This window comes from Accipiter gentilis, chromosome 5, assembly GCF_929443795.1.
Source record: "Accipiter gentilis chromosome 5, bAccGen1.1, whole genome shotgun sequence".
In the NCBI taxonomy this organism is placed as follows: Eukaryota; Metazoa; Chordata; class Aves; order Accipitriformes; family Accipitridae; genus Astur; species Astur gentilis.
Window position 1 is genome coordinate 40,540,193 of NC_064884.1, and position 24,885 is coordinate 40,565,077.

General features: G+C 56.4%; 1 protein-coding gene and 1 gene segment (V, D, J or C); both read right to left on the reverse strand.

Moving 5' to 3' along the window:
- LOC126038902 (M1-specific T cell receptor alpha chain-like) overlaps window positions 1–24,885 on the reverse strand; it is a 198,391-nt gene that overhangs the window by 96,268 nt on the left and 77,238 nt on the right. The gene's annotated exons all lie outside the window — the stretch shown is intronic.
- Window positions 1–24,885, reverse strand: part of LOC126038910 (Ig heavy chain V region C3-like) — a 39,530-nt gene that overhangs the window by 958 nt on the left and 13,687 nt on the right.

Genomic DNA, 24,885 nt, shown 5'->3' on the forward strand with positions numbered 1-24,885 from the left:
TGCGCGCCCCGCCGGCTCGGCCCCTCGCCGGGGCAGCGCCGACGCCTCTGCCCGCCCCCAACAGACCCGGCCCCCCGGGGCCGCGGCCCCTCGGCGGCAGGAGAAGGGGCGGCGCGGGGAGGGCCGCGGGGCAGGGGCGTCGGCAGAGGAGGAGCGCGGCGCCCCGGGAGGCGAAGGCTCCTGCCCCTCGGCTCCCAGCGCGGCTCCGGCGCTGGCCCGGCTCGTCGCCCGGCCGAGCCCTGCCGAGGGCTGCCGGCCCGCAGCGTCCCCTCGCAGGACGCTCCCCGTGCCCCGCACCCCCAGCCCGCCCTGGCCTCGCTCCCGTCCAGTCCCCGCCCGCGGGGACCGAGACAGCCCGGAGAAGTGGGCTGACAGCGGGCTGCGCCTGGGGAGGAGCGACCCCGCGCACCAGGGCAGGCTGGGGGCTGCTCCGATGGAAACCGCCTTCGCAGAAAAGGACCCAAGCGGTCTGCTGGACGACACCTGCACCATGACTCAGCCGTGGGCCCTCGCGGCAGAGATGGCTAGGGGTCTGCTGGGCTGCACCAGGAGGAGTGTTTCAGGGAGGTGATCCTTCCCCTCTACTCGGCACTGGCGAGGTCACGCCTGGAGTACTAGCTCCACTTCTTGGCTCCCCACTGCAGGAGAGACTTGGGCGTACGGGAGAGAGGCAAGCGGAGGGCCATGAAGGTGATGGTGGGACTGGAGCAGCTCTTACATGAGGAAAAGCTTTGCCAGCAGGTCGGGGAGGTGATCCTTCCCCTCTACTCAGCACTGGCGAGGTCACGCCTGCAGTACTAGCTCCACTTCTTGGCAAGGGCTTCACTTCCTGCCCAAGGATTCAGGAGTACTCTCACAGTCTTTCCAGCCCCCAAAGCTGTCTCTTAAAAGCTCTGGCTGGCCATCAGGCCTCATGCTGTCCTCTCAGGCTCCCCAGAAACAACATAAGAAAAGGGGAGCAGAAGAAGCACCAGCTTTGCTCCTAGGATGGTAGAAGAGTGGAGGCTGTAATGGACCTCTGGAAAAGGTCTAGTTGAACCCTCCTGCTTGAAGCAGGGTCAAACGGTGTTCAGTAACTGTAGTGGGTGCAGCTGGGACAGAATTACTTTTCTTCCCAGCTGCCAGTATAGGCAGCTGCAATTTTTTTTTGACCAAAACCATGTTGATAACACACCAATGTTTTAGCTATTGCTGAACAGTGCTTATGTAGCGTCACTGCTTCTTCTGTTTCTCATGTTCCCCCACAAGCTGTACAGGTGACCACAACTGGCCAAAGGGACATTCCATACCGCGTGACACCATGTGAAGCAATAACAGCTGGGGGAAAGAAGGAGGAAATGTGGTTATTTAGATTTATGACATTTGCCTTTCCCAAGTAACCATTATGCGTGGTGAAGGCCTGCTTTCCTGGAAATGGCTAAACATCTGCCTGCCAATGGGAAGTAGAGAATGAGCTTATTATTTTGCATCATTTGTGTGTGCAGCTTTGGCTTTGCTTATTAAACTCTCTTTATCTCCACACACAAATTTTCTCACTTTTACCCTTCCGATTCTGCCTCCTGTCCCGCTGTGGAGGGAGTAAGTGGGCAGCTCTTTGGGGCTTAGCTGCCATCTTGGGTCAAGCCACCATGGTAGGCTGCCCACAACGTTGTCCAGTTCAGTTTTGAGTATGTCTGAGAGTGGAGACGACCTGTTCCAGTAGTGACATTGACAGTAAAACCCCAGTCCTCTCAGGCTTCCCTTGTGTGTCAGATGCTCTTGCCCTCACCTTCATGGACCTTCATTGCATTTGCTCTGCTATGTCCATGTCTTTCTGTCCTGGTTTCAGCTGGGATAGAGTTAACTGTCTTCCTAGTAGCTGGTACAGTGCTATGTTTTGAGTTCATTATGCGAAGAATGTTGATAACACTGAAGTTTTCAGTTGTTGCTAAGTAATATTTAGACTATAGTAAGGGATTTTTCAGCTTCTCATGCCCAGCCAGCAAGAAAGCTGTAGGGGCATGAGAAGTTGGCACAGGACACAGCCAGGGCTGCTGACCCAAACTGGCCAACGTTGTATTCCATACCATGTGACATCCCTTTTAGTATAGGAACTGGGAAGTCGGGGGCAGGGAATCGCCGCTCGGGGAATAGCAGGGTGTTGGTCAGTGGGTGATGAGCAATTGCCCTGCACATCATTTCTACATTCCAATCCTTTTCTTACTACTGTTGTCATTTTATTAGTGTTATTGAGATGGGTTGACCCTGGCTGAACACCAGGTGCCCACCAAAGCTGTTCTATCACTCCCCCATCCTCAGCTGGACAGGGGAGAGAAAAATATAACAAAAAGCTTGCAGGTCGAGATAAGGACAGGAGAGATCATTCACTAATTATCGTCACGGGCAAAACAGTCTCAGTTTGGGAAAATTAACTCAATTTATTACAAATCAACCAGAGCAAGGTAATGAGAAATAAAATGAAATCTCAGAACACCTTCCCACCACCCCTCCCTTCTTCCCGGGCACAACTTCACTCCCCGATTTCACCACCAAGCCCCCGCAGCGGCACAGGGGGACAGGGATGGGGTTTATGGTCATCGCATGTTATTTTCTGCCGCTTCACCTCCTCAGGGCGAGGGCTGATCACACTCTTCCCCTGCTCCAGCGTGGGGTCCCACCCACGGGAGACAGTCCTCCACGAACTCCTCCAACATGGGCCATTCCCACGGGCTGCAGTTCTTCACGAACTGCTCCAGCATGGGTCCATTCCACGGTGTACAGTCCTTCAGGAGCACACTGCTCCAGCACGAGTCCCCCACAGGTTCACAAGTCCTGCCAGAAAACCTGCTCCGTGGGCTCCTCTCTCCACAGATCCGCAGGTCCTGCCAGGAACCTGCTCCAGCGTGGGGTTCCCACGGGGTCACAGCCTCCTTCGGGAACCCACCTGCTCCGGTGTGGGGTCTTCCATGGGCTGCAGGTGGATATCTGCTCCACCGTGGACCTCCCTGGACTGCAGGGGGATAGCCTGCCTCACCAGGGTCTTCACCACAGGCTGCAGGGGAATCTTCGCTGCAGCGCCTGGAGCATCTCCTCCCCCTCCTTCTGCACTGACCTTGGTGTCCGCAGGCTTGTTTCTCTTACATGTTCTCACTCCTCACTCCCGTGGCTGTTTCTCCCTGTCCCAACTTTTTTTTCCTTCTTAAAAATGTTATCACAGAGGCGTTACCACTATCACTGATTGGCTCGGCATTGGCCGGCGGCGGGTCCGTCTTAGATCCGGCTGGTATGGGCTCGCTCTCTCTCGAACACAGGGGAAGCTTCCAGTAGCTTCTTACAGAAGCCACCACTGTAACCGCCCCACCCCCACCCCCACCCCCCCCGCCACCAAAACCTTGCCACACAAAACCAATACATTATCATTATTAGTTTCTTCTTTTCTGTTCTATGAAAGTGTTCTTATCTCAACCCACGAGTTTTACTTCTTCTTCCCAATTTCTCCCCCATCCCACTGGATGCGGGGGGAGTGACAGAGCGGCTGAGTGGTGCTTAGTTGCTGGCTGGGGTTAAACCACAACACTTTCCTCTGCTGGGCAGCCCAGGAGTGGACACAGCACTCCACAGTCTCACCAGTGCTGAATTCAAGACCACCCATCCCAATGAGCAAGGAGTCAGGTAAAAATGCCATGAGGCCTGCATGGATAAACAAGGCAAGGAAAAATGGACAAGGACCTCTCACAGGCAAGTAGGCCTTGGGCCCTATGCTGCCATCCTAAGACCTTGCCTTTTCAAGATGGGCTGTGGTGCCCCATGAGCAGTGTGTCCGCTCCAGGTGTAAAACATTAGGCCCCAAGATGTGGGAGGAGCAGGTAGGTGCCCTGCTTGTCCCCACACTGCAGAGGAGACAGGCTGCACAGAGGTGCCTAACTCACCGCTAGAAGAGGAGGACGCCTCTTCCCACTGTGCTCTGCAGGGATGTTTGAGACATCGAGCGGCAGAGGCAGATCAGGCTGTAAGCAGTCGGCACAGTATCACAGAGCTCTTCTCCCTGGGATCCAGTGATAGGATGTGCAGGAATGGTTCAAAGCTGTTCCAGGGGAGGCTCTAACTTGACATTAGGAAGCATTTCTTTACCGAGAGGGTGCTCAAACACTGGCACAGGTTTCCTAGAGAGGTGGTTGGTGCCCCAAGGCCGTCAGTGTTTAAGAGGCATTTGGACAATGCCCTTAATAACATGCTTTCACTTGGTCAGCCCTGAACTGGTCAGGCAGTTGGACTAGATGATGGTTGTCGGTCCCTTCCTACTGAAATAGTCTATTCTATTCTATTCTCTGAATGACTGACAGCACTGGGCCACAACGACACCCCTCTCTCTCCGAATACAGGTACAGTCCACGGACTGACTCACACCTCAGAGAGGCTGTGACTCCCATGAACGTGCAGGAGGGCAGAGCAGGAGCAGTGGAAACTGATGTTGCTCAGGACGCCCCAAGTTGTCTCTCACTGTTGTCCCTGCAGGGTGCAGTAATAAGAGCGCACTGTCCCCCAGCTCCAGCTCGGTGATGATCAGTGTCCCGGACCTCTTCTCAGCCTGGCAGGAAAACCTTTTGCAGGCAAAAGGGGCTGTGTGGCTGTAGGAGCCTCCCCGGCCCTGGCTCGGCAGCAAGTACTGCAGCGGCCCACTGGGACGCTGCTGATACCAGGCCATGTAAATATAGGAGGCAATGGAGATGTAAGTGCATCGTAAGGTCCCAGTATTCCCTGCTTGCCACCACACTGTAGACATCATCGCTTGGATCTCATCACCCTGAAATGCACCTGAAACAAAAGCAGGGCTGTTCCATGACTGCTTTACTCTCACTGCTGCAAGGCAATGGCCCACAAAAGGGTCAATGGAAGCAGGCAATGGCATTGCCAGGCAACGGTGTTGCCAAAGCCCAAGTGCTTTGGGTACTCCAGGGAAGAAGGGGCCAAAGGAGCGCAGCGGGGGAGCTGCAGGCAGGCAGAGCAGCCAGCCAGCTTGGGTGACGGAAACACATTGAACCCCCTTCTCAGAATAAAACACTGCATTTGGGACTCAGGTGATGGAACTTGGCAGTGCTGGGAAAGGAGCTCTTCCCAAAAGCCAGGACCACCTGCAGTGTGCACTGATATACAATTTCTTCCTGGGAACAGCCCTCAGCCACCTCAGCAGTCACTGACTCCAAATGTTGTGCACCCTGGGCCGGGCCCCAGCAGGTTTTTGTCAAAGCTCAGGTGGATTTCCTGTCCCCGTGCAACAGCGTGTTAACAGCACAGAAGTAGCGGGCAGAGTCCCGGGGCTGCACGGCCCGCAGGGACAGAAAGAACTCGGACCGGGAATTGTCCCGGGACACCGCGGCGCGATCCTGCACTGAGGGCCCGAATCGAATGAATGAAGAATCATGGTTGATATAGGACAACCACTCGAGACTGCCGCCGGCCGACTGACGGTACCACCTAATTGCGTAAAACCCGAAGTCGAAGCCGGATCCCCGGCAGGAGAGGCGCACGGTGCCCCCCGGCGCTCGCAGCCCTCCGCCGTCCTCCACCAGCCTCAGCTGCGCCCACAGCCCTGCGGACGGAGAGCGCAGGCAGCCGGGCAGGGCGCGCCCACGGCCCGAGGACGCTCACCCGCCGCCCCGGCACAGCCCCAGCCGCCCCGGGGCTGAGCCGCGCCTGCTCCCGACACCTGCGCCCCGACCCGCTGCCCGAAAGCCCTCTCCCCCGCACTCTCCGCCGCCCGCTCCCCGCCTCCCCGCTAAGGAAGGCCAGCGCCAGGCGACAGCGCGCCCGGCGCCGGAGCGGCCGCGGCCCCGGGCAGCCCCAGCCCCGGGCCCAGCCCCGGGCTCGCTGCCCGCCCCGCCCGGCTCTCACCTGCCGGCCCCGCGGCCAAGGCCAAGGCCAGGAGCCACGGCCCCAGCCCGGGCGCCATCGTGCCCTGCCGCGCCGGGGCCGGCCGGGGCTGAAGGGCCCGGCGGGAGCCGCAGAGGAGCCGAGCGGAGCCGCGCTCGGGCCCGGGCCCGGGCTCGGGCTCGGGCTCGGGCCGGCTTCTGCGCGCCCCGCCGGCTCGGCCCCTCGCCGGGGCAGCGCCGACGCCTCTGCCCGCCCCCAACCGACCCGGCCCCCCGGGGCCGCGGCCCCTCGGCGGCAGGAGAAGGGGCGGCGCGGGGAGGGCCGCGGGGCAGGGGCGTCGGCAGAGGAGGAGCGCGGCGCCCCGGGAGGCGAAGGCTCCTGCCCCTCGGCTCCCAGCGCGGCTCCGGCGCTGGCCCGGCTCGTCGCCCGGCCGAGCCCTGCCGAAGGCTGCCGGCCCGCAGCGTCCCCTCGCAGGACGCTCCCCGTGCCCCGCACCCCCAGCCCGCCCTGGCCTCGCTCCCGTCCAGTCCCCGCCCGCGGGGACCGAGACAGCCCGGAGAAGTGGGCTGACAGCGGGCTGCGCCTGGGGAGGAGCGACCCCGCGCACCAGGGCAGGCTGGGGGCTGCTCCGATGGAAACCGCCTTCGCAGAAAAGGACCCAAGCGGTCTGCTGGACGACACCTGCACCATGACTCAGCCGTGGGCCCTCGCGGCAGAGATGGCTAGGGGTCTGCTGGGCTGCACCAGGAGGAGTGTTTCAGGGAGGTGATCCTTCCCCTCTACTCGGCACTGGCGAGGTCACGCCTGGAGTACTAGCTCCACTTCTTGGCTCCCCACTGCAGGAGAGACTTGGGCGTACGGGAGAGAGGCAAGCGGAGGGCCATGAAGGTGATGATGGGACTGGAGCAGCTCTTACATGAGGAAAAGCTTTGCCAGCAGGTCGGGGAGGTGATCCTTCCCCTCTACTCAGCACTGGCGAGGTCACGCCTGCAGTACTAGCTCCACTTCTTGGCAAGGGCTTCACTTCCTGCCCAAGGATTCAGGAGTACTCTCACAGTCTTTCCAGCCCCCAAAGCTGTCTCTTAAAAGCTCTGGCTGGCCATCAGGCCTCATGCTGTCCTCTCAGGCTCCCCAGAAACAACATAAGAAAAGGGGAGCAGAAGAAGCACCAGCTTTGCTCCTAGGATGGTAGAAGAGTGGAGGCTGTAATGGACCTCTGGAAAAGGTCTAGTTGAACCCTCCTGCTTGAAGCAGGGTCAAACGGTGTTCAGTAACTGTAGTGGGTGCAGCTGGGACAGAATTACTTTTCTTCCCAGCTGCCAGTATAGGCAGCTGCAATTTTTTTTTGACCAAAACCATGTTGATAACACACCAATGTTTTAGCTATTGCTGAACAGTGCTTATGTAGCGTCACTGCTTCTTCTGTTTCTCATGTTCCCCCACAAGCTGTACAGGTGACCACAACTGGCCAAAGGGACATTCCATACCGCGTGACACCATGTGAAGCAATAACAGCTGGGGGAAAGAAGGAGGAAATGTGGTTATTTAGATTTATGACATTTGCCTTTCCCAAGTAACCATTATGCGTGGTGAAGGCCTGCTTTCCTGGAAATGGCTAAACATCTGCCTGCCAATGGGAAGTAGAGAATGAGCTTATTATTTTGCATCATTTGTGTGTGCAGCTTTGGCTTTGCTTATTAAACTCTCTTTATCTCCACACACAAATTTTCTCACTTTTACCCTTCCGATTCTGCCTCCTGTCCCGCTGTGGAGGGAGTAAGTGGGCAGCTCTTTGGGGCTTAGCTGCCATCTTGGGTCAAGCCACCATGGTAGGCTGCCCACAACGTTGTCCAGTTCAGTTTTGAGTATGTCTGAGAGTGGAGACGACCTGTTCCAGTAGTGACATTGACAGTAAAACCCCAGTCCTCTCAGGCTTCCCTTGTGTGTCAGATGCTCTTGCCCTCACCTTCATGGACCTTCATTGCATTTGCTCTGCTATGTCCATGTCTTTCTGTCCTGGTTTCAGCTGGGATAGAGTTAACTGTCTTCCTAGTAGCTGGTACAGTGCTATGTTTTGAGTTCATTATGCGAAGAATGTTGATAACACTGAAGTTTTCAGTTGTTGCTAAGTAATATTTAGACTACAGTAAGGGATTTTTCAGCTTCTCATGCCCAGCCAGCAAGAAAGCTGTAGGGGCATGAGAAGTTGGCACAGGACACAGCCAGGGCTGCTGACCCAAACTGGCCAACGTTGTATTCCATACCATGTGACATCCCTTTTAGTATAGGAACTGGGAAGTCGGGGGCAGGGAATCGCCGCTCGGGGAATAGCAGGGTGTTGGTCAGTGGGTGATGAGCAATTGCCCTGCACATCATTTCTACATTCCAATCCTTTTCTTACTACTGTTGTCATTTTATTAGTGTTATTGAGATGGGTTGACCCTGGCTGAACACCAGGTGCCCACCAAAGCTGTTCTATCACTCCCCCATCCTCAGCTGGACAGGGGAGAGAAAAATATAACAAAAAGCTTGCAGGTCGAGATAAGGACAGGAGAGATCATTCACTAATTATCGTCACGGGCAAAACAGTCTCAGTTTGGGAAAATTAACTCAATTTATTACAAATCAACCAGAGCAAGGTAATGAGAAATAAAATGAAATCTCAGAACACCTTCCCACCACCCCTCCCTTCTTCCCGGGCACAACTTCACTCCCCGATTTCACCACCAAGCCCCCGCAGCGGCACAGGGGGACAGGGATGGGGTTTATGGTCATCGCATGTTATTTTCTGCCGCTTCACCTCCTCAGGGCGAGGGCTGATCACACTCTTCCCCTGCTCCAGCGTGGGGTCCCACCCACGGGAGACAGTCCTCCACGAACTCCTCCAACATGGGCCATTCCCACGGGCTGCAGTTCTTCACGAACTGCTCCAGCATGGGTCCATTCCACGGTGTACAGTCCTTCAGGAGCACACTGCTCCAGCACGAGTCCCCCACAGGTTCACAAGTCCTGCCAGAAAACCTGCTCCGTGGGCTCCTCTCTCCACAGATCCGCAGGTCCTGCCAGGAACCTGCTCCAGCGTGGGGTTCCCACGGGGTCACAGCCTCCTTCGGGAACCCACCTGCTCCGGTGTGGGGTCTTCCATGGGCTGCAGGTGGATATCTGCTCCACCGTGGACCTCCCTGGACTGCAGGGGGATAGCCTGCCTCACCAGGGTCTTCACCACAGGCTGCAGGGGAATCTTCGCTGCAGCGCCTGGAGCATCTCCTCCCCCTCCTTCTGCACTGACCTTGGTGTCCGCAGGCTTGTTTCTCTTACATGTTCTCACTCCTCACTCCCGTGGCTGTTTCTCCCTGTCCCAACTTTTTTTTCCTTCTTAAAAATGTTATCACAGAGGCGTTACCACTATCACTGATTGGCTCGGCATTGGCCGGCGGCGGGTCCGTCTTAGATCCGGCTGGTATGGGCTCGCTCTCTCTCGAACACAGGGGAAGCTTCCAGTAGCTTCTTACAGAAGCCACCACTGTAACCGCCCCACCCCCACCCCCACCCCCCCCGCCACCAAAACCTTGCCACACAAAACCAATACATTATCATTATTAGTTTCTTCTTTTCTGTTCTATGAAAGTGTTCTTATCTCAACCCACGAGTTTTACTTCTTCTTCCCAATTTCTCCCCCATCCCACTGGATGCGGGGGGAGTGACAGAGCGGCTGAGTGGTGCTTAGTTGCTGGCTGGGGTTAAACCACAACACTTTCCTCTGCTGGGCAGCCCAGGAGTGGACACAGCACTCCACAGTCTCACCAGTGCTGAATTCAAGACCACCCATCCCAATGAGCAAGGAGTCAGGTAAAAATGCCATGAGGCCTGCATGGATAAACAAGGCAAGGAAAAATGGACAAGGACCTCTCACAGGCAAGTAGGCCTTGGGCCCTATGCTGCCATCCTAAGACCTTGCCTTTTCAAGATGGGCTGTGGTGCCCCATGAGCAGTGTGTCCGCTCCAGGTGTAAAACATTAGGCCCCAAGATGTGGGAGGAGCAGGTAGGTGCCCTGCTTGTCCCCACACTGCAGAGGAGACAGGCTGCACAGAGGTGCCTAACTCACCGCTAGAAGAGGAGGACGCCTCTTCCCACTGTGCTCTGCAGGGATGTTTGAGACATCGAGCGGCAGAGGCAGATCAGGCTGTAAGCAGTCGGCACAGTATCACAGAGCTCTTCTCCCTGGGATCCAGTGATAGGATGTGCAGGAATGGTTCAAAGCTGTTCCAGGGGAGGCTCTAACTTGACATTAGGAAGCATTTCTTTACCGAGAGGGTGCTCAAACACTGGCACAGGTTTCCTAGAGAGGTGGTTGGTGCCCCAAGGCCGTCAGTGTTTAAGAGGCATTTGGACAATGCCCTTAATAACATGCTTTCACTTGGTCAGCCCTGAACTGGTCAGGCAGTTGGACTAGATGATGGTTGTCGGTCCCTTCCTACTGAAATAGTCTATTCTATTCTATTCTCTGAATGACTGACAGCACTGGGCCACAACGACACCCCTCTCTCTCCGAATACAGGTACAGTCCACGGACTGACTCACACCTCAGAGAGGCTGTGACTCCCATGAACGTGCAGGAGGGCAGAGCAGGAGCAGTGGAAACTGATGTTGCTCAGGACGCCCCAAGTTGTCTCTCACTGTTGTCCCTGCAGGGTGCAGTAATAAGAGCGCACTGTCCCCCAGCTCCAGCTCGGTGATGATCAGTGTCCCGGACCTCTTCTCAGCCTGGCAGGAAAACCTTTTGCAGGCAAAAGGGGCTGTGTGGCTGTAGGAGCCTCCCCGGCCCTGGCTCGGCAGCAAGTACTGCAGCGGCCCACTGGGACGCTGCTGATACCAGGCCATGTAAATATAGGAGGCAATGGAGATGTAAGTGCATCGTAAGGTCCCAGTATTCCCTGCTTGCCACCACACTGTAGACATCATCGCTTGGATCTCATCACCCTGAAATGCACCTGAAACAAAAGCAGGGCTGTTCCATGACTGCTTTACTCTCACTGCTGCAAGGCAATGGCCCACAAAAGGGTCAATGGAAGCAGGCAATGGCATTGCCAGGCAACGGTGTTGCCAAAGCCCAAGTGCTTTGGGTACTCCAGGGAAGAAGGGGCCAAAGGAGCGCAGCGGGGGAGCTGCAGGCAGGCAGAGCAGCCAGCCAGCTTGGGTGACGGAAACACATTGAACCCCCTTCTCAGAATAAAACACTGCATTTGGGACTCAGGTGATGGAACTTGGCAGTGCTGGGAAAGGAGCTCTTCCCAAAAGCCAGGACCACCTGCAGTGTGCACTGATATACAATTTCTTCCTGGGAACAGCCCTCAGCCACCTCAGCAGTCACTGACTCCAAATGTTGTGCACCCTGGGCCGGGCCCCAGCAGGTTTTTGTCAAAGCTCAGGTGGATTTCCTGTCCCCGTGCAACAGCGTGTTAACAGCACAGAAGTAGCGGGCAGAGTCCCGGGGCTGCACGGCCCGCAGGGACAGAAAGAACTCGGACCGGGAATTGTCCCGGGACACCGCGGCGCGATCCTGCACTGAGGGCCCGAATCGAATGAATGAAGAATCATGGTTGATATAGGACAACCACTCGAGACTGCCGCCGGCCGACTGACGGTACCACCTAATTGCGTAAAACCCGAAGTCGAAGCCGGATCCCCGGCAGGAGAGGCGCACGGTGCCCCCCGGCGCTCGCAGCCCTCCGCCGTCCTCCACCAGCCTCAGCTGCGCCCACAGCCCTGCGGACGGAGAGCGCAGGCAGCCGGGCAGGGCGCGCCCACGGCCCGAGGACGCTCACCCGCCGCCCCGGCACAGCCCCAGCCGCCCCGGGGCTGAGCCGCGCCTGCTCCCGACACCTGCGCCCCGACCCGCTGCCCGAAAGCCCTCTCCCCCGCACTCTCCGCCGCCCGCTCCCCGCCTCCCCGCTAAGGAAGGCCAGCGCCAGGCGACAGCGCGCCCGGCGCCGGAGCGGCCGCGGCCCCGGGCAGCCCCAGCCCCGGGCCCAGCCCCGGGCTCGCTGCCCGCCCCGCCCGGCTCTCACCTGCCGGCCCCGCGGCCAAGGCCAAGGCCAGGAGCCACGGCCCCAGCCCGGGCGCCATCGTGCCCTGCCGCGCCGGGGCCGGCCGGGGCTGAAGGGCCCGGCGGGAGCCGCAGAGGAGCCGAGCGGAGCCGCGCTCGGGCCCGGGCCCGGGCTCGGGCTCGGGCTCGGGCCGGCTTCTGCGCGCCCCGCCGGCTCGGCCCCTCGCCGGGGCAGCGCCGACGCCTCTGCCCGCCCCCAACAGACCCGGCCCCCCGGGGCCGCGGCCCCTCGGCGGCAGGAGAAGGGGCGGCGCGGGGAGGGCCGCGGGGCAGGGGCGTCGGCAGAGGAGGAGCGCGGCGCCCCGGGAGGCGAAGGCTCCTGCCCCTCGGCTCCCAGCGCGGCTCCGGCTCTGCTCGCTGCAGAGGAGACAGGCTGGACAGAGGTGCCTCACTCATGGCTAGAAGAGGAGGAGGCCTCTTCCCACTGTGCTCTGCAGGGATGTTTGACGACATCGAGAAGCAGAGGCAGGGCAGGCTGCAAGCAGGCAGCACAGCTCCACAGAGCCGTGCAGAGCACAGGGGCATGCTCAGTTCCTGGAGGGCATCACCCCTTCCTCCACTTACCTAGGATGAAGAATAACCACACGCACGTTGCAGTCCACATGGCCAGGCCTGCTCTGTCCCACCTCTCTGCGGCTTCTCTCTGCCTGCAGAACAGCTCTGCCCATGTTTTCCCTGTCTGTGCCTCTGTCACTGCAGTCAGTCCTAGTCGCTCCTAGTTGCACCTTTGGTCCATGATAACAGTGAAGGTGAGAGGTGGGGCTGGAGGAGCAGAAGAAGTTGAAGCTGTTGGTGCACTCCCAGGTGTCTCTCACCCTGCAGGGTGCAATAACAGAGCCCTCATTTGACAGGGAAACCTCTGGTGGGCAAAAGGTGACATGCTGGTTTTGAGCCACCCCCAATCTTCCCCTTCAAAAAGGATTGGAGAGTGCTGCTGGGATTTTGGAGCTGGCCCTATGGGTTGGCAGGTTGTCTTCCCTGGGGGCCCCTTTCCCTTGGTGCTGCTGAGATGCTGCTCCTGGATGTGACTCCCCTGAGCCCAACTCTGCTTGGACAGGGCAGCCCTAGGCAGATATGCTCCCCCTCTGCTCCCTCAGCTCTGGCCCAGCACCCTACTCTGGCATGTGCTCCCTCCTGCTGACACTAACCTGCTGCCTCTTCCCATCAGAGCCTTCCCAGACTCCCCAAGCAGCAAAGGCAGCAAAGGCCAGGTGAGATCTTGGGTGTCCGTGGCACTGAACATCTGGGGTACATATGTAGGCTCAAGCTCCGCAGCTCATCCCCCAAAACTCACGTGCACAGGACTCAGCAGGGACGAGAATGTTGGGGCTCCTCAGCAGAGCAGGGTCACTCCCTTCTCTGTGCTCACTGTACTCCGCAGGAACTCAGAGCTCCCCTACAACCACAGGAGGGGACACCTACTGAGCCCTGACACAGTGTCACCCTCTTGACTTCTTCCACCATTTTCGGGACCATCGCCCACTTCACAGCGGCCCTCCACGAACTCTCTGCATCCCTTCCCTCTGCTCTCTTTTGATGGGTGCTCCAACATGTCCCTTTGGGGAGGGAATCTCCAGGACTAGGGTGGAAAAAGGCAGTTGCACAGGGTAGAGGAACCCACTGAAACTGGAGGCTTGAAGCCACGAAGAGAAGCAGGGGGTGTCGCGTCCCAAAGTTGGAGTGACTCAGGTTCGTGGATTTCCTTTGTCAGAATTAAGGTGAAACGACACCAGGGGAGTTCAAACAACAACCAACATTTATTCAACCTAGCTAACTTTGTCCAAGGACTCATGAACTTGTTAATATGAACCTTGCAACATGTCCTTAAGCTGCTGTTTGAGAAGAGGAGGGAAGTATAGAAAAATGAAATGGAAAAAGGAACATGAAATGTATCAGAAGAAGAGCCCTCCCGTTGAGTCACGAGGTTCAGAGCAGACCCCCATGCTTTCTGGACTCCTTCTCAAAGAGGAGCTCAGGAGCAGCTGGATCCACTCCTAGTCTCAGACTTGGTCAACAGTTTATGTTTAAAAGGATGAGGTGTAGGGACTGTGGAAAAGAGAGAAGAAAAAGAGGGAGAGAGAGAGAATGAGAGAAAGAAAGAAAGAGAGAAGAGAAGGGTTTCACCAGTCCTGGGTCAAGCGTTGGTCCAGCCAGCGTAGAGAACCAGTTCCGGAGGGCGTGCACTGAGGACTCATTCTCTCTTCTTTTATAGTGTGTTAGTTGACTCTCTCAACATGCGCAGTTCCCATGCCTGGATTTCACTGGAATCGGTCAGTGAGCTTTGGGGGGGGTTTCATTGTGGAGTTGCCTCTCCTTCCCTGCTGGCATGACCACTTAAGATAGAAGCACAGTCCCAACTTCTGTGGGGCCTTCTTCCTCCAGGAAGGCATAAATTCTGTTCCTTCTCCTGGTCACTTAAGAGAAGGAATTGGGGCTTTGGAGAAGTGTGTTCCCACCCTCCGTGGGGCCCTCTCCTCTGGCCACATTGTCCTGATCACAAAACTCCAGCATTTTTACAGATGCCGTTTTCTCCAGCAAAGCTCTTTTAGCGGATGTTTGAGACATTGAATTTGTCAGACCATCACAGGGGGATGCAGGGCCAGGATGGCCTAAGGTGCCCTGGGACACTTGGGGCTGTCCCGACATGGTAGGACATGCTGGGTTCCCTATGGCCCAAGCTCATGGACAGCTGGAGTATAGTGCTGGTGGTGGGCACCCTCCATATCCTCCTTGTTGGGGTTCCCCTGCAAAGAGCCATGGATCAGGATTTTAACCATGGATACCGCAACACTATATGCTGCAGGTGTCTGCCACGAGTCTGCTAGATCCAGTCCCAAGTGTAGCTGCCATTGATGGTGGGTACACCAGAGATGTGGCAGGTATCTCTGAGACCTTCCCTACTGTGGGGCCCGAGGCCTTTGTCTGCACCTGAGAAAGGGCACCTGTGACCCCAGAAGACAAGGATGAACAGGCTGCGATGTCTCAAGGTATCCCTCTGAACATCAGAAAATCCTTTTTCAGCATGCGGGTGAGTAAGCACTGGCACACGTTGCTCAGGAAGCTTGTGGCATCGCCAGGCTTGGAGTTATTCAAAAGATGGCTGGTCATAGTCCTGCGCAACAGAACCGGCTCTCAGTAGCCCTGCTGGAGTAGAGGGGTTGGGCCAGATGACCTTTGGAGGTCCCTTCCAAACGCAGTCATTAAGTGATTCTGTGAGTAGAGGGGAAGGATCATCTCCTCAATTTATGCAATGCTTGAAAGGCTGGGAAGGGTGTGCTAAGTTCCCGTGTGGAAACGTCCAACTCCTCCTCTGCCCCTGTCCAATTTGCAAGGATGGGCAATGACAGCACGCACAGGGTGTTACACGCAGCCAGAGTGGCTCCTGCTCAGCTCTGCCCGGCTCCTCTCTGCACACAGATCTGCTCTGCTTAGATTTCCCACATCAGGATTCCCCCCATAAGGGCTGGAAGGTATGTTCTGTAAGGAGCAGCTGAGGCTTTGGGCTTGCCTAGTTTGGAGAAAAAGAGGCTGAGGGCTGACCTCGTTGCTCTCTACAGCTTCCTGAGGAGGGGAAGTGAAGAGGGAAGTGCTGATCACTTCTCCCTGGGATCCAGTGATAGGATGCGCAAGAATGGTTCAAAGCTGTTCCAAGGGAGGTTCTAGCTTGACATTAGGAAGCATTTCTTTACCAAGAGGGTGCTCAAACACTGGCACAGGTCTCCTAGAGAGGTGGTTGATGCCCCAAGCCTGTCAGTGTTTAAGAGGCATTTGGACAATGCCCTTAATAACATGCTTTCACTTGGTCAGCCCTGAACTGGTCAGGCAGTTGGACTAGATGATGGTTGAGGGTCCCTTCCTACTGAAATAGTCTATTCTTCTAGTCTATTCTATTCTCTGAACGACTGACAGCACCGGGCCACAACGACACCCCTCTCTGTCTGAATACAGGCACATTCCACTCACTGACTCACCACTGAGATAGGCTGTGACTCCCGTGAACGTGCAGGAGGGGAGAGCAGGAGCAGTGGAAGCTGATGTTGCTCAGGCACGCCCCAAGTGTATCTCACTGCGGTCCCTGCAGGGTGCTGTACTAGAGCGCACTGTCCCCCAGCTCCAGCTCGGTGATGATCAGTGTCCCGGACCTCTTGTCAGCCTGGCAGGAAAAACTTTTGCGGGCAAAAGGGGCTGTGTGGCTGTAGGAGCCTCCCCGGCCCTGGCTCGGCAGCAAGTACTGCAGCGGCCCACTGGGACGCTGCCGATACCAGGCCATGTAAATATAGGAGGCAATGGAGATGTAAGTGCATCGTAAGGTCCCAGTATTCCCTGCTTGCCACCACACTGTAGACCTCATCGCTTGGATCTCATCACCCTGAAATGCACCTGAAACAAAAGCAGGGCTGTTCCATGACTGCTTTACTCTCACTGCTGCAAGGCAATGGCCCACAAAAGGGTCAATGGAAGCAGGCAATGGCATTGCCAGGCAACGGTGTTGCCAAAGCCCAAGTGCTTTGGGTACTCCAGGGAAGAAGGGGCCAAGGGAGGGCAGCGAGGGGCTGCAGGCAGGCAGAGCAGCCGGCCAGCTTGGGTGACGGAAACACATTGAACCCCCTTCTCAGAATAAAACACTGCATTTGGGACTCAGGCGATGGAACTTGGCAGTGCTGGGAAAGGAGCTCTTCCCAAAAGCCAGGACCACCTGCAGTGTGCACTGATATACAATTTCTTCCCGGGAACAGCCCTCAGCCACCTCAGCACTCACTGGCTCCAAATGTTGTGCACCCTGGGCTGGGCTCCAGCAGGTTTTTGTCAAAGCTCAGCTGGATTTCCTGTCCCCGTGCAACAGCGCAGAAGTAGCGGGCAGAGTCCCGGGGCTGCAGGTCCCGCAGGGACAGAATCGACTCGGACCGGGAATTGTCCCGGGACGCAGTGGCTCGACCCTGCACTCCTGCACCGTACTGTTTCACAGAACCCGAGTACACGCTGATGTAGGACACCCACTCGAGACTGCCGCCGGCCGCCTGACGGTACCACAAAACTTCGTAACCTCCCAAGCTGAATCCGGATCCCCGGCAGGAGAGGCGCACGGTGCCCCCGGGCGCTCGCAGCCCTCCGCCGTCCTCCACCAGCCTCAGCTGCGCCCACAGCCCTGCGGACGGAGAGCGCAGGCAGCCGGGCAGGGCGCGCCCACGGCCCGAGGACGCTCACCCGCCGCCCCGGCACAGCCCCAGCCGCCCCGGGGCTGAGCCGCGCCTGCTCCCGACACCTGCGCCCCGACCCGCTGCCCGAAAGCCCTCTCCCCCGCACTCTCCGCCGCCCGCTCCCCGCCTCCCCGCTAAGGAAGGCCAGCGCCAGGCGACAGCGCGCCCGGCGCCGGAGCGGCCGCGGCCCCGGGCAGCCCCAGCCCCGGGCCCAGCCCCGGGCTCGCTGCCCGCCCCGCCCGGCTCTCACCTGCCGGCCCCGCGGCCAAGGCCAAGGCCAGGAGCCACGGCCCCAGCCCGGGCGCCATCGTGCCCTGCCGCGCCGGGGCCGGCCGGGGCTGAAGGGCCCGGCGGGAGCCGCAGAGGAGCCGAGCGGAGCCGCGCTCGGGCCCGGGCCCGGGCTCGGGCTCGGGCTCGGGCTCGGGCTCGGGCCGGCTTCTGCGCGCCCCGCCGGCTCGGCCCCTCGCCGGGGCAGCGCCGACGCCTCTGCCCGCCCCCAACAGACCCGGCCCCCCGGGGCCGCGGCCCCTCGGCGGCAGGAGAAGGGGCGGCGCGGGGAGGGCCGCGGGGCAGGGGCGTCGGCAGAGGAGGAGCGCGGCGCCCCGGGAGGCGAAGGCTCCTGCCCCTCGGCTCCCAGCGCGGCTCCGGCGCTGGCCCGGCTCGTCGCCCGGCCGAGCCCTGCCGAAGGCTGCCGGCCCGCAGCGTCCGCTCGCAGGACGCTCCCCGTGCCCCGCACCCCCAGCCCGCCCTGGCCTCGCTCCCGTCCCTGCCAAAGGCCTGCAGAAGCCCCGACTGAGCACATCAGTAGCTCTTCCCTTGCGATCGAGTCACTACAGCATAGAAGGCCGTAGGCTGGTCAGGCAAGACTTGCCCTCGGGGAAGCCTTGCTGGCTGCCTCGAATCACCTCCCCGTCCTGCATGTGCCTGAACGTAGCTTCTAGGAAGAGCTGCTCCACGATCTTCCCAGTCACAGAGGTGAGGCTGACAAGTTGGTTGTTCCCAGCGTCCTCCTTTCTACCCTTTTAAAAAATGGGGGCAACGTTTCCCTTTTTCCAGTCACTGAGGACTTCACCTGACTGCCGTGAGTTTCCAAATATCATGGAGAGTGGCTTGGCAACTACACCAGCCAAATCCCTTAGGACTCTGGGATGCATTTCTTCAGGTCCCATAGACTTAGCTATGTTCCTCATGTGGTCTCGAACCTGGTCTTCCATTACAGTGTGTCGTGGTTTAACCCCAGCCAGCAAACAAGCACCATGCAGCTGCTCACTCGCTCCCCCTGCACCAAGTGGGATGAGGGATAAAATGGGGAAAAGAAGTAAAACTCGTGGGTTGAGATAAGAACGCTTTAATAGAACAGAAAAGAAGAAACTAATGATGATAATGATAACACCAATAGAATGACAGCAGTAAAAATAAAAGGATTGGAAAATACAAATGATGCACAGTGCAATTTCTCACCACCTGCCCGCCGATCGATGCCCAGTTAATCCCCGAGTGGCAATCCCTCCGCCCCCACTCCACCCAGTTTTTACACTAGATGTGATGTCACATGGCATGGAATACCCTGTTGGCCAGTTTGGGTCAGCTGCCCTGGCTGTGTCCTGTGCCCTCTTCTTGTGTCCCTCCAGCTCTGTCGCTGGCTGGGTATCAGAAGCTGAAGAATCCTTGACTTTAGACTAAATATTACTTAGCAACAGCTGAAAACATCAGTGTTATCAACATTCTTCTCATACTGAACTCAAAACATAACACTCTACCAATTACTAGGAGGACAATTAACTCTATCCCAGCTGAAATCAGGACACAGTGGGAGGGACTTTGCTCCCCAAGTCCCTGCCATGAGGTCCATCTGCTCAAGAGGTGTGCAAAGAGCGATTGCCAGCGAAGACTGAGGCAAAAAAGTTGTTGAGTACCTCAGCCTTCTCCTTGACTGTTCTTACCAGTTTTGCTGGCCAAGTTCGTCAAAGGGGGATATCCCTTCCTTGATTTTCCTTTTCTGCCTGACCTACTTACGAAAGCCCTTCTTACTATCCTCTCTGCCTGCAGAGCGGCTCAGCCCAAATCTTCCCTGTCTGTGCCTCTGTCACCGCAGTCAGTCCTAGTCGCACCCTCAGTCTATGACAACAGTGAAGGCGAGAGGTGGGTCTGGAGGAGCAGAAGAAGTTGAAGCTGTTGGTGCACTCCCAGGTGTCTCCCACCCTGCAGGGTGCAATAACAGAGCCCTAGTTTGCCAGGAAAAATGCTGCTGGGCAAAAGGTGACGTGTTGCAGTAGGGCCACCCTGACCTTCCTCTGAGGAAGGACTGCAAGGTACTCCTGGGACTTTGGAGCTGGCCCTATGGGTTGGCAGGTTGTCCTCCCTGGGGGCCCCTGTCCCTTGGTGCTGCTGAGATGCTGCTCCTGGATGGGACCCTCCTGAGCCCAACTCTGCTTGGACAGGGCACCCCTAGGCAGATATGCTCCCCTCCTCCCTCCACTCTGGCCCAACCCCCTACTCGCTCCTCCACCCTGACACTGCTCCCGCTGCCTCTTCCCATCAAAGCCTTCCCAGACTCCCCAAGCAGCAAAGGCAGCAAAGGGCAGGTGAGATCTTGGCTGTCCATGGCACCGAACTTCTGGGGTACATGTGTAGGCTCAAGCCCCGCAGCTCATCCCCCAAAGCTCATGTGCACAGGACTCAGCAGGGACGAGGCTGTTGGGGCTCCTCAGCAGAGCAGGGTCACTCCCTTCTCTGTGCTCACCGTACTCAGCAGGAACCCTGAGCTCACCCTACAACCACAGGAGGGAACACCTGAGTCAACCTGAACCATGCCCAAAACCAGAGCAGGGCTATGACTGGGCACCTGTCCCTAGTAGGAACTGACAGAAACAGCAAAACTTCTTTCCATCCTGCTGAGGGGGCTGTGAGAGAGAAGCTGTGTGCGGCTTAGCTGCCTACTGTTTCTCGAAACGAGCATTTGGCGATGGAGTTAAGTATTCTTTATTGCAGTGCTGGAAGCACGGGGGATCGCTCCTCCAGACGTGCTTCCTGGCTAGGACTAATTGTATAGGTTAAATACATGTCTTACATACATATTCATAAAATTTCTGAGAAATAATATACATGTTGGGAAGTGGCTTGCTGAAAAAGGACATGGGCCTGTGGAAAAGTTGTGCGAGCAGAGTTCTGTGTGAAAGAACGTCAGTTTGAGCAGCAAGACTAGGCCTTGGCCGAAAATAGCTGGCTTTACTGATATTGGGAGAAAAACAACAGCTGGTCTCGCTGTTATCAGGAGAAAGACAGGGACGGTGTGACCTTGGCATAACTTCACAAGTAACTTTTGAAGAAGTTCTCATGAGAAAGTTACTGAACACGCGTAGCTGCCAACCACAAGTGGGTGTGTTTTAGTAATGAATAAACATTAGCAATGTACCAATCATATTAGGACTAGTAGGCATAATTATCGCAAACTGTATAAATATGAGCTATCCGTGCAAATAAAGTTGAATCACTTCTATCACTCATATTGGGTCGACTTACGTGCATTCCTCCGCCGCTCCAACATATACATATTCATTGATTTTCTGAGAAGTCATTAGCATATGTAAATGTCCTTTACACATGCGTGTTGAAGGTCCTCGGTGGTCTTCTGGAGTCCTCTGGTGGTCTTCCATAGTCTTCCTCACTTGTCCGCTGTTTGAACTTTGTTGTACGAGTTTGCGCAGTACGATCCCCTTCTGGGCCCCACAAACAACTTCTCTGCTTATCACCTAGCTTTTGGCTCAGTCAACACAAGAGACAGAACATATTTTCTTATCAAACAGAATACCTCCTCAAACAGAGCATGTTATTTTGTCTTATATTACAGACACAAGAATCTTGTGCTTTATGTCCTTGGCTTGTCTACGTAAATCAACTTACGGAGGCAGTTGTTAACCTTCTAACAAATTCCTGAGTCTTTTATTTAGCAATACACTGCGTCTAAACATACGTTCTATTTCTACATCTACTAGGCCGAGTGTCAGTCTCTGCATCACTACCAGGGTTTACCCTCAGCAGCCCTTTTTGGTGCCCAACGTGGGGCACAAGGGGTTTTGACATAACAACATGTTTAGTGGCCCGAAGTTATAGCTGTTACAGCTGTGTAGCTATGAATTGGCAGGCTCCTCTGCTTGCCACCGGCCTTGCTTGCTTTGCTTCATGTTAGACACCAGTGCTCATTAGTGGCTGCTTTTTGCATTTGCTGTTGGCTGTAGTGCTTATCATCTCACTCTGCTGTGCCCAGGAAGACTTTGCCAACAGCAATGGCCACGCGCCTGGGTTGGCATACTCCAGTACGAGAGCGAGTGGCAGCGACTGTGACCTGTGGGTAAGTCCACGCGGGAGGAGGTACACCCCTGAAGGCAATGAGGTTCGTGTGCGAGCAGGCCATAGCATGAGCTGTGCGTTAGCCAACATTGGAGAAGGGCTTGAGCAAACACTGACACAGAGGGGAGGGGAGGAGATCATTGCAGTGTTACAGCCTGTGCCCTGTTCCAAAGGTACAACACCTGCAGGCTGTAATAAACGTAGTGCTAAATTGTTGCAACCCACGATCTGAGTTGCATGTTACAGGAAGTACTGTAACAGGAACCAACAAATCCAAGGGAGAAGGAACTTCACAAGAAGCCCTGCAGGTTCAGCATAACCCAGTCTGAGCTGGCTTTGGCAGCCAGTAAGTGTACACACCACAATGCGCCTCCTGACCTGAGCAACCACCATAACATCTTCGCTATACCCATGAAACTGTCTTTATATCAATCCCTGGGTTTTCTCACTTCTGCCCTTCTGACTCTCAGCCCTCAGCGAATGTGCAGGTGACAGCAACCTGGGAGGAATGGCCGATACAGCAGAAGTTAGTGCTGCCATCCCGAGGGACCTCAACAGGCTGGAGAAATGGGCTGACAGGAACCTCACGGAGTCCAACAAGGGGAAGAGCAGTGTCCTGCATCTGGGGAGGAACAACTCCATGCACCAGGACAGGCTGTGGTCACCCAGCTGGAAAGCAGCTTTGCAGAAAAAGACCTCGGTGTTGTGGGAGACACCAAGTTGGCCATGAGCCAGCAATGTGCCCTGGCAGCAAAGGCAGCTAAAGTTATCCTTTACTGCATTAGAGAAAGTATCATCATCAGGATGGAGCCTCCCTCTCTACTCAGCACTGGAGGAAACACCTGGAGTACTGGGTCCAGCTCTTGGCTTTCCAGTACCTGAGGCCATAAGATAGAGAGTCCTGCACGTGGCTAAAAGTTGAGAAGGGGTCTAGAGAATCTCTCCTATAAGGAAAAGCTGAGCCTGCTTTGAATGTGAAGCCTGGAGAAGAGAGGGCTCACAGAAGAATCTCATCCATGTTCAGAAATACCTGAAGTGAGGGTGAAAAGAAAACAAGGCCTCGATCAAGGTGCCCTGGTGGAGCAGGGGAGTTGGACAACAGGACCTGCTGAGGTCCCTTCTAATATCACTCATTCTGTGAGTAGAGGAAGGATCATATCTTCGATTTATGCAAGGCATGCAAGGTGTGAAACGGTATGCCAAGTTCCCCCGTGTGGAACCCTCCAAACCCGCATCCCAGTCTACTTAGCTAGAACAGGCAATGATCCCACGCACAGGAGGTCCTACATGGTCAGAGCGGCTTCTGCTCACCTTTCCCCAGCTCCTCTCTGCTCACAGACCTCCTCTGCTCTGGCTTCCCACTTCTCTGGACCTGTGACACCACCCAGCCATGACCAGTCCCCACTCCGTGCCCCAGGCACAGCCCAGTCACCACCTCGGCAGAGATGGGCTGTGACACCCATGTACGGCATGTCCATTGCAAGGTTTTGGTAGCAGGGCACTGCAGGGGTGGCCTCTGTGGAGAGCACTCAGGGGCCGCCTCATGTCCAGCACAGCCTGTTCCAGCCAGCTCAGGATAATACCTGCTGCAGGCCAAAGCTGAGCTCATCAGCAAAGCAGGCATTGCCTATGGGACAACAAGGAGGGGGAAGAGGTGCTCCAGACACCAGAGCAGAGATTCCCCTGCAGGCCATGGAAGACGCCACAGTGGGACAGTTGTTTCCCTGCAGCCTGTGTAGGATCACATGGCAGAGTACATGAGTGTTGGAGCGGCGGAGGAATGCGCGTAAGTCGACCCAATATGAGTGATAGAAGTGATTCAACTTTATTTGCACGGATAGCTCATATTTATACAGTTTGCGATAATTATGCCTACTAGTCCTAATATGATTGGCACATTGCTAATGTTTATTCATTACTAAAACACACCCACTTGTGGTTGGCAGCTACGCGTGTTCAGTAACTTTCTCATGAGAACTTCTTCAAAAGTTACTTGTGAAGTTATGCCAAGGTCACATCGTCCCTGTCTTTCTCGTGATAACAGCGAGACCAGCTGTTGTTTTTCTCCTGATATCAGTAAAGCCAGCTATTTTCGGCCAAGGCCTACTCTTGCTGCTCAAACTGACATTCTTTCACACAGAACTCTGCTCGCACAACTTTTCCATAGACCCATGTCCTTTTTCATCAAGCCAATTCCCAACACATGAGCGTGCCCTGACAGGAACTGGGGCCTGTGGACAGCTGACGCTGGACCATGTTTATCCTGAAGGACTGCAGCCCTCCAAAAGGACCCATCCTGGAGCCTTTTGTGAAGGACTGCAGACCATGGGAGGGAGGGAGGAGCAGTAGAGGTGAAGTGTTATGATTTCACCTCAAACCCCATCACCCATGGGCCACTTGGGCAGAGGAGGTAGAGGACTTGGGAATGAAGCTATGAAGCTGAGCAAGGGAGGAAAGTGGGAGGTATCAGGGAAGGTGTTTCCAGGTTTTTTGTTGCTCACTATCCTACTCTGTTTTAATTTCCCATGAGTTAAAATTCCCGCAGTGTGCAGGAAAGGCCAGGAACTCCTGCGGCGCAGAGTGATGGAACCTCACTGCCTGGAACCCCCCCTGAGGCCCCCACCCCAAGCAGCCCCTTGCCCAACAGCTCTGACATTGTGGGCCGGGCCCCAGCAGGTTTGTGTTCAAGCTCAGCTGGATTTCCTGTCCCCGTGTGAGAACAGCGCAGAAGTAGCGGGAGAATCCCGGGGCTGCAGGTCCCGCAGGAACAAAAATGACACGGACCGGGAATTGTCCCGGGACGCAGTGGCTCGACCCTGCACTCCTGCCCCGTACTCCTTCGTAGTTCCCGAATACCATTCGATGTAGGACACCCACTCGAGACTGCCGCCGGCCGACTGACGGTACCACCAAACCGCGTAATCTCTAAAGCTGAATCCGGATCCCCGGCAGGAGAGGCGCACCCCTTTGTACGAACCCCAGCTCCACCACTGCCTCCTCCTCACAGCACACCTGGGAAGGCAAAAGTTTTAAAAGGCCTTACTAGTAAAGAATAAACTGTCTTTCTCTCAACCCATGTGTTCTCTTCCTTCTCCCCTCTGATTCTTTCCCCGATCCTGCTGAGGGGGCTGTGAGAGAGAAGTTGTGCGTGGATTAGCTGCCTACCAGGGTTTACCCTCAGCAGTCCTTTTTGGAGCCCAACATGGGGCACGAGTTTTTCAACAGAACGACAGGTTTGAGTGGAGCGTGTTGGACCAAAGTTATAGCTCTCAAGCTGTTTACCTATGAACTGCCAGGCTCCTCTGCTTGCCACAGGCCTCACCTGCTATACTTCAGTTTCAATGGCAATGCCAGGCAATGGTGTTGCCAAAGTCCAAGTG